Source organism: Rhipicephalus microplus, chromosome X (assembly GCF_043290135.1).
Source record: "Rhipicephalus microplus isolate Deutch F79 chromosome X, USDA_Rmic, whole genome shotgun sequence".
Lineage (NCBI taxonomy): Eukaryota > Metazoa > Arthropoda > Arachnida > Ixodida > Ixodidae > Rhipicephalus > Rhipicephalus microplus.
Genome location: NC_134710.1, coordinates 481,552,519 through 481,566,980, shown reverse-complemented (window position 1 = coordinate 481,566,980; position 14,462 = coordinate 481,552,519). Strand labels below are relative to the sequence as shown.

The window sequence follows — 14,462 nt, the reverse complement described above, 5'->3', positions numbered from 1 at the left end:
TCTGTGTAGTATACAAGCTATTTAGCAAGGTAATTGCTAACAGATTAAAGAAAACATTAGAAGCAAGATTTCAAATAGGCTACTCAACAATCGAGCACATTCATACTATCAATCAGGTAATTGAGGAATGTTGAGAATATAACCTTACACTATACATAGCCTTCATAGATTACGAGAAGGCATTTGATTCAGTTGAAATATCAGCCATCATGCAGACACTGTGGAATCATGGCGTCAATGAAGTGTATATAAACATCCTGGAATAAATCTACAGGGGATCAACTGCTACGATAGTGCTTTATAAAGAAAGCAACAGAATACCAATCAAGAGGGGTGTAAGGCAGGGGGACACTATCTCAGCAATGCTATTTACCGCGTGCTTACAGAAGGTTTTCAGAAGCCTAGAATGGGAACAGTTCGGGATAAGAGTTAATGGAGAGTACTTTTTTAACCTGCGCTTCGCCGATGAGATCGCATTGCTGAGTAACTCAGGGGACGAATTGCAACTCATGATTACAGAGTTAGACAAGTAGAGCAGAAAGGTTGGTCTTAAAATGAATCTGCAGAAAACGAAAGTATTGTACAACAACCTCGGAAAAGAGCAGCACTTCGAGTTAGGTAATAGTGCACTTCAAGTTGTAGAAGACTATGTCTACTTAGGGCAGGTAATAACCGCGGAGCCGAACCACGAGATTGAAGTAACTAGAAGAATAAGAATTGGCTGGAGCACATTTGGCAAGCACTCTCAAATTATGACAGGTAGATTGCCACTATCCCTCAAGACGAAGGTATATAACAGCTGTATCTTGCTGGTACTTAGCTATGGAGCAGAAACCGCGAGACTTACAAAAAGGGTTCAGCTTAATTTGAGGACGACGCAGCGAGCAATGGAAAAAAATTGTAGGTGTAACATTAAGAGACAAGAAGAAAACAGAGTATATTAGGAAACAAACGGGGGTTAAGGATATCCTAGTTGAAATCAAGAAGAGGAAATGGACATGGGCTGGGCATGTAGCATGTAGACGGGATAACCGCTGGTCATTAAGGGTAACTAACTGGATTCCCAGAGAAGGCAAGCGAGTTAGGGAAAGACAGAAGGTTAGGTGGGCAGATGAGATTAAGAAGTTAGCGGGTATAAATTGGCAGCAGCAAGCACTGGACCGGGTTAACTGGGGGAACATGGAAGAGGCATTGGTCCTGCAGTGGACGTATTCAGGCTGATGATAATGATGATGATGATGAAGATGATGATGTTGTTGTTGAGGATGATGATAATGATGATGATAATGGTCAGACGGTGGCAGACGTTTCCTCGGTGCATGACTGTACCGCTGTAGCCGAGCCTCTGGCACACTCTTACCTTGCAGAAAAAGCTATATCGGGGTAGTTTCAAAATAAAAATAAAGAAACAAGTGTGGCGTCGTAACTGTATTTCAAATTAGAGGTCGCCTCAATACCACAGGGGGCATGGGGGAATGGCAATGAAAAATAAATTAATAGACTTAAACAGCTGCGTAGCAAGGATGGAGGAAAAAAACTGCGTATTCAATCAGTCTCCCGCTCGCACGCATGAACCTCCAGCCACAACACCCAGACTACCGTAAAATCCACCGAAGAGGCAGGGAAACAATCGCCTAAGAGGCAATAACTGAATGGAAGGCGCGTATAAAGCGTGAAGGCACGAAACACTCACCGGGGCACGTATCCCGGGCAAGAAAAAAGTACAGTTTGTAGCACTCACGGCAGCCAGTCCTGTTGTCTTGGTGCATATGCTCTACTGGTGGTCGACTATATTGTCACGAGGTCATGACGTGGCCGAAGACAGGACACTTTGTGTTGGGATTTAACTGTTTATTTGGGCGAACCTGTGCCCGATAAACGGTAAGTCCGATTACAGTAGCAGTCTTGCACAGATAGCAACAAAGAGAAGTTTATTGACTTCCAACCAAGGAAAAAGTACATGACAAAAACATCGAGCTTCACGACAACAAAGGGTGCATGTACAATCAGGAAAGCACCACTACCGAGGTACAATGTATGTGGGGGAATGTACCCCTCTATTTATTGTACAGCGCGTGGTGCTCCAGCAGGCTTAATCATGCACGGCGGTAGGTCTCCTCACCACGCGGTTGATGCAAGTAGCGTCTTAGCGCTGTAAAATTCTAGGTTTTATTTCTTTTTTGTCGGCTGAAACAATGCTGCTTTCGAATACGGTAAGTACATGCCCGGAAGTATAAAAGAGGCCTTGAGGCTGGAGGCGCAGAAGGGGGGTACAAGGGAGCGGGGGGGGGGGGGGAGGGTCTCTTGTCTCCTCCAAAAAAAAAAAGCATCAGTAACAATCTGCGCGTAAAAACTCACTGAAGGCGCCAATCAAGGAAGAAGGCGCTATACAAAAATTAACTCAAGTGTTGACCAGCACACTTTGCCCGAATCGATTACGAAGAAACATGACAATGGGGTAATGAAATAAAAAACGCGGTACAGATATACCTATATATATACATAAATATATATATATATATATATATATATATATATATATATATATATATATATATATATATACATACACACACATACACACACATATATATATAAATATATAAATGGATGAAATAGATGATCAGAGTTTCTTGCGGCTACCGTAATAAAAGTTATAAACTTCGAGAATAGTGCAGTATAGGAAACAAAACAATAAAATAATTATTTATTCCTAAGAGTTTCGGCTGGTGGACCAGCCTTCTTCGGAGGATGTAAGTGAAATGATACAAGTTCCCGTAGCAGAGGGTCACCCTCACATTTTAAAGACCCTCCAAAAAAAAAAGACAAGCGGGCGAACGAGGTAGCAACAGACAACAAGAAGCAGAAGAAGGAGAGAAACTAGAAAGGAGCGACGGAGAGCCGCCGGAAACGAGCGGGTAATTCTGGCATTGTTACTGGGTATAGGTAAGACGCGCCGCCAGCGGAGGCGACCAAGAAAAAGTGAAAAATGTGGAACATGTTGCCGCTTACTCGCATCCCACACATGGATCGAGTTTAAGTTCACGTGGTTCGGCGGCTGGCCCGCGGCTTCGGGCCACACACACACACACACACACACACACACACACACACACACACACACACACACACACACACACACACACACACACACACACACACACACACACACACGCAAGAAGCATACGACCCGCTTTCGGAAAATAATGGCCACGTTGGAAAGCTAATGTGCCTTCTCCCCCTCCCTCCACCTGCCCTCTTTTGCAGAAAAATGTACAACCAGTCATACTGAAAATAAATGAAGGGGTATTCTTGTAAAGGATGAACAAACAGAAAACGTAAACAAAAAATATATAAAAATAAATAATACTAAAAAAGTACTCAGAAATGAAATTAAAGTCTAATAATACTAACACACGCCGTTTGGTTCACGTAGCATCGAATTCGTTTAGTTTCGCTATATTGACCAACTTGCGTGTGCGACTTCACGTATGTATAAATACATTAATTGAGTAATTCAATTTCTGTGTTTCACGAAACGTCGCGGAGACACGTCAGTCGCCCAGGGCTCTCGTTGATTCCGTGGGTAAGTGATCTGAATTTCTTTATAAAGTATGACTCCCGCTGCTCGCGCTCCCGTGTGTTCTGGAAGCCGGATTGTAGGAGCATGACACTTACGCGTTCGAAAGAGTGACCAGGAAGATTGATATGTTTTGAGAACGGCAAATTGGGGAGGCCCTTTACGTGTGCCCTGTGGTTGTTGAAACGCCAACGGAACGTGGTTTCCGTGTGTCCAATATATTCCTGTTTGCACACCTCACAGCGAATTTTGTATACCACATTGGCTGAGTCACAGTTAAGGTCATCTTTAATTTTGTACACATAGTCTGAACAGGAGGCTTCGGCCGTATCTGTGGTCACCATGTGTGTGCACACCCTGCAGCGAGGTTTCCCGCACGGTCTACAGCGCTGATGGTGGTCGGAATTGTGTGTTTTCGCCCTGACCAGTAAGTCTCTCAGGTTTTTATTTCTTCGGTAAACCACCTTGGGCGGAGTCTAAAAAATGGCAGAGAGGCGACTACTCTGTTTAAGTATGTTGAAGTGGCGGTTTAGTATAGAATTCACCCGAGGGGCGGCGGCGCAGTATGTGATGATTAAATTTGCCCCTGAAGTTATATCATCTTTATTCCCACCTTTTTCTCCCATTGTTGATTCTCGGTCCAAAGAGCGAGCGCGCTCAATTGCATTGTCAATTATTTTTTCGGGGTACTTTTGACGCAAGAAGGCTGTTCTCAATTCCTGTGCGTGGGTGTCAAATTGCGTGATTTCAGAGCAAATTCTTCTGTATCTGTGGGCTTGAGAGTAAGGAACACCTGTTTTGCAGTGATGGGGGTGACTGCTATGGAAATGCAGATACTGTTGGCGGTCTGTTAGTTTTTTATACAGGGAAGTAGATATGGTGGTGCCACTGGGGGATACAGTGACATCCAGAAAATGAACACTCTTCTGCGAATACGTGTGCGTGAGTGTTATCGAAGGATGCACGGAGTTGAAACCGGAAATGAATTTGTAAAGATTATGTTCACTATCGGCCCACACGAAGAATATATCATCGAGGAAGCGTCGGTAAAATATAGGTTTGAATGGAGAATTTTCGAGGAAAGGAATCTCCAAAGAGGCCATGAAAATATTTGCGTAATTTGGGGCCATTTTGGTTCCCATGGCAGTTCCGTTTACTTGCAGATAATGGTTTTGGTCGAATTCAAGGTTATTATGTTTAAGTACCAGATTTAGGAGCACCTCTAAAGCGCTTTCGTCGAATTCACTCGTCGATTTACTTTTTCCGTAGACGGTGACTGTGGCGGCGATTCCTTCGGTGTGGGGAATGTTTGTGTACAGTGATAAGACATCCATGGTGACCAAATAGCAATGTAGAGGTACCACAAGTTTTGAGACTTCTCGAAGGAAGTGGCTGGTATCTTTGATGTATGATGGGATTGATTGTGGGATGTGCCTAATAAGAGAGTCAATGAAACTAAAAATTTTTTGAGTAGCAGTACCGTTGCTGGAAACTATGGGTCGGCTGGGAAGGTTAGTCTTGTGAATTTTGGGTAGTAAATAGAAACGCCCGGGAGACGATTTGCCAGGTGACATCATTTTAAGCATAGGGTAGGTTATCTTCCCACTTTTACGTAATGATATTAGTGAGGCCTTAATAGTACTTTCATACTCCTCTGTCGGATCACAAGGGAGTTGTTTATAGAAATTTTCATCTGCCAGTTGGCGAAGCCCTTCTTTGATGTAGTCAGTCCTGTCGAGTACAACCACAGCACCACCCTTATCAGCTGGTTTAATAACGATGCTCTGGCTGTCACTTAAACTGCGCAAAGCCTCCCGCTCCTCTTTGGACAGATTGTTGCGAATGGGTCGGCGCTTTTCATATTCCCTGATTATATAACCCTGGACGGCTAAAATGTACTTGTCTAGATATTTGTCTCGTTGTTCACCTGGAGTCCAAGATTTTATCTGAAAATTGATTTTGTTGCGTGCTGCTTCGATCATGAAAATATTCTTTTAGACGCATGGTTCTGGCAAAGTTGTCCGAATCTTGGTAAAGTTTAAACTCATCAATTTTGCCAGAGGCGGGGCAGAAGGTTAGACCTTTTGATAGCAGCTTTGTTTGCGCAGGGTTCAAAGATTTGCCGGAAAGGTTAACCACATTGGTGACATCGGTGCTCTTTTGTGGAGATTGATGAGAGGTAACAGGTTGATCTGTATACGTTGAGGGAGGATTGCTGGCGGAGTATTTTAAAGTCGGCCACGCACCGTCTCGCCTCAATTTCTTGTCCTTCTTGCCCTGAATGGTCAATCTCTTTTTTCCTTCATATTTGGCCAGCTCTTCTGTTTCTAACTGCGTTAAACTTGACTGTTTTAGTCGCGCCTTTTGTTCCTCTTTGGGTTCCGCGGCCTTACGTGTACTGTGTTGCATTACGACCAGTGTAAGCCTAATAGATGCATCTTTTAAGATATTGCTCCATTGCCGCTGCTCATTTTTGTTGAAGTTATTCATTGCGGGTTGCAGTTGAACAGTGAGACCCTTTGGTGCGAATCCCGATGAAATATATGTTTTAAGATTTGAAGCATGCATTTCAAATCTCACGCGCTTATCAACATTTTTTCTTAAGGCTATGAAATCACGAGACCAATATGTGCTGGAGCGGGCCGTAGCTGACGGGTTGTTAAGTCAGTCCCTGCGTGACGGGTTGTTGAGTCAGTCCCTGGCCGGGTTCTGGCGGCCGATGGTATACACCCAAGTTTTGAGGGTGTTGTCCTCATCGCCAGCCACCTGAGATCGCTGCTTCTGCGAAATATGGTGAGGTCGCTGTCAACCTGGTTTGACCATGCACCATTAGGTCTGCCGGGCCTACCGAGAGAACATTGTCATTCCCGGAGTGAGAACCCCAGCATCCGCGAAGCAAGCGGGATCCCATGCCGACGATCATCACCACGAGCGCTGAGGGGTGCTCCTCATAGATCAAGAAGCAAGAGCCCCTACAACACTATTCGGGGCCACCCAGAGGCTTCCGGTGACAGTGCTTCTCCCCCACGCAGGGACTGACTCAACAACCCGTCAGGTACGGCCCGCTCCAGCACATATTGGTCTCGTGGTTTCATGGCCTTATAAAGAATGTTGATAAGCGCGTGAGGTTTGAAATGCATGCTTCAAACCTTAAAACATATATTTCATCGGGATTCGCACCAAAGGGTCTCACTGTTCAACTTCAACCCGCAATGAATTACTTCAACAAAAATGAGCAGCAGCAATGGAGCAATATCCTAAAAGATGCATCTATTAGGCTTACACTGGTCGTAATACAACACAGTACACGTAAGGCCGCGGAACCTAAAGAGGAACAAAAGGCGCGACTAAAACAGTCAAGTTTAACGCAGTCAGAAACAGAAGAGCTGGCCAAATACGAAGGAAAAAAGAGATTGACCATTCAGGGCAAGAAGGACAAGAAATTGAGGCGAGACGGTGCGTGGCCGACTTTAAAATACTCCGCCAGCAATCTTCCCACAACGTACACGCACTCAGCAGCAGCAGCGGAGCTGTCAGATCGGCGACTGAGCGGCTAAACACGTTTTTCGAACATTGCAGGAACCCTGGCCTTAAACCAGCGCTTGCCACGACGAACGTTGGAACGGACAAGGGAGCGATTAGATCGAGCGGAGACCACGTGGATCATCACGTGTGGTACACCCATCGTGACGGCCTACGAAAGGACATCACCCCCTTTGGACTGCCGCACACGCACTCAGCAGCAGCAGCGGAGCTGTCAGATCGGCGACTGAGCGGCTAAACACGTTTTTCGAACATTGCAGGAACCGTGGCCTTAAACCAGCGCTTACCACGACGAACGTTGGAACGGACAAGGGAGCGATTAGATCGAGCGGAGACCACGTGGATCATCACGTGTGGTACACCCATCGTGACGGCCTACGAAAGGACATCACCCCCTTTGGACTGCCGCACACGCACTCAGCAGCAGCAGCGGAGCTGTCAGATCGGCGACTGAGCGGCTAAACACGTTTTTCGAACATTGCAGGAACCGTGGCCTTAAACCAGCGCTTACCACGACGAACGTTGGAACGGACAAGGGAGCGATTAGATCAAGCGGAGACTACGTGGATCATCACGTGTGGTACACCCATCGTGACGGCCTACAAACGGACATCGCTCCCTTTGGACTGCCGCACACGCACTCAGCAGCAGCAGCGGAGCTGTCAGATCGGCGACTGAGCGGCTAAACACGTTTTTCGAACATTGCAGGTTAGTCTGTTCTCATGGCCTCTTGAAGGCCTTTTCTGTTCTGTACCACTTCCTGCTGCTGCTGGGTGCACTTTGTGAGCGAACTTTGAAGTGTAGGTGTGCTAAGTATAACGAATGACATATGTCCTTCGTGCGAAGGCAAGATTCATGAATCTGAGTCATGGCTTCTGTGTTCAGAATGCAAATGTAGTTATCATATTGGCTCATGTTCGGCGGTTACTAACAACGCCTACAAAAAAAAATCTGCGGCTGCCAAAAAATCTTGGACATGCGTAGCATGCAAAGCGCCTACGCGTGTTGCACAGACCGCGGAAGTGCAGAACGGAGCAGTGGAAAAGAAGTTTGCCTCAGAGCTGGCGGAAATTCATCACAAGCTTACTGAACTACTGGGCATCAAAGTAAAGGTCGACGCCTTGTTGGAAATAAAAATAACTGTCGATAAAATGGAAGAATCGATGGAAGTTATGTCCAGTAAGTACGATGAAGTTCTTGCACAGATGGCAAAACAATTGGCAGAAATGTCAGATCTCAGAAAGCGGGTTATGAGGCTTGAAGCACAAGATAAACAAAAAGATGTGGAAAAACTTCAGCAGGAGTTGAACGAGTTAGACCAGTACAGCAGGCGTCTCAACCTCGAAGTAAATGGGTTAACTTATCACGAAAACAAAAACCTATTGGCGAAGCTCAACCAACTGGCAACTGATCTAAAGCTTCCACAACTTTCTGAGTCTGACATCGAAGCCGCCCACAGAGTACCGTCAAGAAACGAAAGAACTCGAGACAAGCCCAATACAGTGATAGTTCGATTTGCATCTCGCAAAACGAAAAAAAAAATGGCTTGAAAAGAAAGGGGAACTGAAGAAAGCAAAGTCAGCTATATTCTTCAGTGAAAACCTAACGGCATACAACAAGAACCTCTTCTGGCAAATGAAAACTAAAGCACTTGAAAACAATTACAATTTTGCATGGTACAAGAACGGCAAACTTTTCGTACGCCGAAGCCCGAATGATAGGTTGATTAGAATCGCAACTGCGCAAGACCTTGAAAAAATACGATGAAGTGAAAGATAGCTGACCACAAGAGATGACTGCTTTTTATTCGCAAACATGGCAACCAACTACTATGACGCCAAGGCCTTCCAAAAAGTTGCTTCACTGCACAAAAAACAGTTATCACTGATTCATCTTAATGCACAAAGCCTTCAAAATAAAAAAGAATCTGCTGACCTCCTTCTGAACAACTTGAATCACCGGTTTGACTTCTTAGCTTTCACCGAAACGTGGTCTATTGATAACCGTGATAACATACAGTTTACGAACTACAGTTGTGCATCAATCTGTAGGGAAAATAAACGTGGAGGTGGTGTGTCGATTTATGTTCACGAGAGTGTGAAATACAATATTGTCGAAGAATACACTGTAATATCGACGCATTTTGAATCTGTCATGGTAAAATGTCAAAGCCTTTTAGTAGCTGCTTTATATAGGCCCCCTTCAGGCGCTATGACTAATTTTCTAGATTTCATATATGAAATGCTTGAGTACTGTGAAAAAAGTGGCGCAGGGGCAATTATTACCGGAGATTTTAACATAAAAATGCTGTCCTCAAGTTGCAACAAGCAAAACTTTCTTGACCAAATGCTTTCTTTTGGTTATGAAAATACAATTTATGTAGCCACCAGGATTACACAATTAACTGAAACTGCATTAGATTTATGCTTCACGAACTGTAAAAATGAGGTATGCGCGGGGGTTTTGACAGCCGGAGTCAGCGATCACCTTCCAATTTTTGCATTTTTTACCTGGGCAATAAAACAACGAAGTCCAGTAAATCCTACGCATTATCGAAAAATTAACCAAGAAAATATCAAGGTTTTCCAAAACGTTATCTCACGAGAGAGCTGGAATAATGTTTACAATAACGCTGACCCTGTGAGCGCCTACGACATATTTATAACAAAGATAACAGAGCTTTACGACCTAGCCTTTCCTTTCGTGGCATACAAAAAACCCAAGAAGGCAAGAAAACCATGGATTGATGCTGCACTTCTAAAAAGGATGAAAGCAAGAGATAAGTTATTCACTGAATTCATAAAATCTAAACTCCTAAAGTACTTGATGGAGTTTAAGCAGGTCAGAAATAAATTAGCGTCTGGTATTAAAAAGGCCCGAATAAACTACTACGAAAATAAGTTTGCGAATATACTCAATGATCAAAAAGCTATTTGGAACACTATCAACGATCTTTTGCAACACAAGAATACGAAGACCATTTCTGAGGTTCAAATAGAGGGCAGATCTTATTCCGGTACTCAACTTGCTCATATGTTCAACGACCATTTCTTGAGATCAGGAGTTTCCGATACTTAAGTTGGTGCCGTCCAGCCTTATAAATCGTATATTACAGCATGCATCCCGGAATCCATTTTCCTAACTCCCACAGATGAATCGGAAGTAGCCTTGCTGATAAAGAATTTAAACAACAATTCTGCTGCTGGCTTTGACGGTTTAAAGGCTGAACCCTTGAAAGCAGTTTCAGAGAATATTAGCGCACCTTTTTCCCATATCTGCAATCTTATCTTGAACACTGGAACGTTCCCTGACAAACTAAAAGTAGCTAAAGTGTCTGTTATCCACAAAGGTGGTGATGAAAATGACATGGGTAATTACAGGCCCATTTCTGTTTTGCCCATATTTTCCAAAATCATAGAACGTGTGATATATGTACGATTTGTAAATTTCTGTAGCTCAAGAAAAGTAATTACAGAACATCAGTATGGATTTCAGAAGAATAAGTTTACTGAAAAAGCCCTACTATCTAATAAAGATAAAATAATCGATAATTTTGAACGAAAACGCCTCACAATCGGAATATTTCTTGACTTTAAGAAAGCGTTTGATTCTATTAAGCATGAAATTCTTCTACAAAAGATTACCGAATACGGAATAAGGGGCTCGTCTCTTAATTTAATAAGGAGTTACCTTAGTAACCGGTTCCAATATACTGATATGAAACACTCAGAGTCTGAAATGGGCAAGATAAATTATGGCGTCCCACAGGGCTCCATACTTGGGCCACTTCTATTTCTATTATATATAAACGATATAGTAAACGTACCTCTAACAGCAGATATTATATTTTACGCAGACGACACTAATGTATTTTTTTCCGGTCAGGATATCTCTAGTATAGAAAAACAAGCTAAGCTTTGGCTTAACAATTTGTCTCTATGGTTGAAAATAAATCAGTTAGAACTAAATTTCAAGAAAACAAAGTACATTATTTTTCACCCTCGAAACCATTCCATTCTCCGTAATACGCAGCTGTCATTCAGAGGAGTTTCGATTGAGCGAGTTCAGACTCAAAAGTTCTTAGGCGTCATTTTTCACGAAACGTTGAACTGGTCTAGTCACATAGATAAACTACGTAACCAGGTATCACGGTCCATTGGTGTGATTGGAAAAATTAGGTGCTTTCTACCCCTTTGGGTGACAAAGCAACTTTACTACGCTTTAGTTTATTCCCGCATACAATACTGCCTGTTAATCTGGGGCTCGACAACAAAAACAAATAAAATTGGGATTCACCGACTGCAAAAAAGAATGCTACGTATAATCGAGAATGTTCCGCGTCGAACGCCTTCTGATCCTCTTTTCCTTAAGCATGGAATCCTAACATTTGAAAATATCTTTCATAAAAAGCTAGCGACAGTCATTTACGATCAAATCAAATCAAACGCAGTTAAATTTCATAATGCTTACTCCCGGAAACTACCAATGTATAACTTTAGAAGAACCACCTATTACAGTGAGAGGACTCGGACCAACTACGGTAGACAAAAGCTAGCGCACCTTATTCCTTCGTTTTTAAACTCAAATACCATGGCCACCACCATAGTGAATGAAAGTCAATCCCCAGCAATTTTCAAAAAGAAGATACACGCTTATCTACTCATGCTTCAAACGTGATATGTCTTTTTTGTGTGTTAATGAATTGCAACTCGTGTAGCTTTGCTGAAACACACTGTAAATTTTTCACTTCCTCACAACTGTTCACAACTACGTTTTTGTTTTTATAGGATTTTAAAGGGCTTTTATGTGTAAAGAGTGCATTTATAGATGTGTAATTATTTCTTATCTTTTCCACGCTCTACGTCTACACTTTGTATATTTCACTGTATTGAATCTATGTATTTATGCTCTAGACACACATGCTGAGTGTTGTGCATTATTGTGGTCTGGGCGGGGATCGGTGCATTGTCAGGCATTCAGTTGCCTTTTCACCACCCCTTTCCATTCAACCACTGGATAAGTGATGAATAAACTTCAAACTTCAAAACTTCAAACGTATACAGATCAACCTGTTACCTCTCATCAATCTCCACAAAAGAGCACCGATGTCACCAATGTGGTTAACCTTTCCGGCAAACCTTTGACACCTGCGCAAACAAAGCTGCTATCAAAAGGTCTAACCTTCTGCCCCGCCTCTGGCAAAATTGATGAGTTTAAACTTTACCAAGATTTGGACAACTTCGCCAGAACCATGCGTCTAAAAGAATATTTTCATGATCGAAGCAGCACGCAACAAAATCGATTTTCAGATAAATCTTGGACTCGAGGTGAACAACGAGACAAATATCTAGACATGTACATTTCATCCGTCCAGGGTGATATAATCAGGGAATATGAAAAGCGCCGACCCATTCGCAATTAACAATCTGTCTAAAGAGGAGCGGGAGGCTTTGCGCCGTTTAAGTGACAGCCAGAGCATCGTTATTAAACCAGCTGATAAGGGTGGTGCTGTGGTTGTACTCGACAGGACTGACTACATCAAAGAAGGGCTTCGCCAACTAGCAGATGAAAATTTCTATAAACTACTCCTTTGTGATCCGACAAAGGAGTATGAAAGTACTATTAAGGCCTCACTAATATCATTACGTAAAAGTGGGAAGATAACCTACCCTATTCTTAAAATGATGTCACCTGGCAAATCGTCTCCCGGGCGTTTCTATTTACTACCCAGAATTCACAAGACTAACAATCCCGGCCGACCCATAGTTTCCAGCAACGGTACTGCTACTGAAAAACTTTCTAGTTTCATTAACTCTCTGATTAGGCACATCCCACAATCATTCCCATCATACATCAAAGATATCAGCCACTTCCTTCGAGAAGTCTCAAAACTTGTGGTACCTCTACATTGCTATTTGGTCACCATGGATGTCTCATCACTGTACACAAACATTCCCCACACCGAAGCAATTGCCGCCACAGTCGCCACCTATGGAAAAAGTAAATCGACGAGTGAATTCAATGAATGCGCTTTAGAGGTGATCCTAAATCTGGTCCTTAAACATAATAACTTTGAATTCGACCAAAACCATTATCTGCAAGTAGACGGAACTGCTATGGGAACCAAAATGGCCCCAAATTGCGCAAATATTTTCATGGCCTCTTTGGAGATTCCTTTCCTCGAAAATTCTCCATTCAAACCTATATTTCACCGACGCTTCCTCGATAATATATTCTTCGTGTGGGCCGATAGTAAACATAATCTATTCAAACTCATTTCCGGTTTCAACTCCGTGCATCCTTCGATAACATTCACGCACACGTATTCGCAGAAGAGTGTTCACTTTCTCGATGTCACTGTATCACTCAGTGACACCACCATATCTACTCACCTGTATAAAAAACCAACAGACCACCAACAGTATATGCATTTCCATAGCAGTCACCCCCATCACAGCAAAACAGGTGTTCCTTACTCTCAAGCCCACAGATACAGAAGAATTTGCTCTGAAATCACGCAATTCGACACCCACGCACAGGAATTGAGAACAGCCTTCTTGCGTCAAAAGTACCCCGAAAAAATAATTGACAAAGCAATTGAGCACGCTCGCTCTTTGGACCGAGGATCAACAATGGGAGAAAAAGGTGGGAATAAAGATGATTTAACTTCAGGAGCAAATTTAATCCTCACATACTGCGCCGCCGCCCCTCGGGTGAATTCTATACTAAACCGCCACTTCAACATACTTAAACAGAGTAGTCGCCTCTCTGCCATTTTTTAGACTCCGCCCAAGGTGGTTTACCGAAGAAATAAAAACCTGAGAGACTTACTGGTCAGGGCGAAAACACACAAATCCGACCACCATCAGCGCTGTAGACCGTGCGGGAAACCTCGCTGCAGGGTGTGCACACACATGGTGACCACAGATACGGCCGAAGCCTCCTGTTCGGACTATGTGTACAAAATTAAAAACGACCTTAACTGTGACTCAGCCAATGTGGTATACAAAATTCGCTGTGAGGTGTGCAAACAGGAATATATTGGACACACGGAAACCGCGTTCCGTTAGCGTTTCAACAACCACAGGGCACACATAAAGGGCCTCCCCAATTTGCCGTTCTCCAAACATATCAATCTTCCTGGTCACTCTTTCGAACGCGTAAGTGTCATACTCCTACAATCCGGCTTCCAGAACACACGGGAGCGCGAGCAGCGGGAGTCATACTTTATAAAGAAATTCAGATCACTTACCCACGGAATCAACGAGAGCCCTGGGCGACTGACGTGTCTCCGCGACGTTTCGTGAAACACAGAAATTGAATTACTCAATTAATTTAT

The 14,462-nt window shown here is 43.3% G+C and overlaps 1 protein-coding gene across 1 annotated transcript in view; it reads right to left on the bottom strand.

Moving 5' to 3' along the window:
* Positions 1 to 14,462, bottom strand: part of LOC119160792 (O-acyltransferase like protein) — a 435,386-nt gene that overhangs the window by 343,888 nt on the left and 77,036 nt on the right. The window lies entirely within an intron of this gene.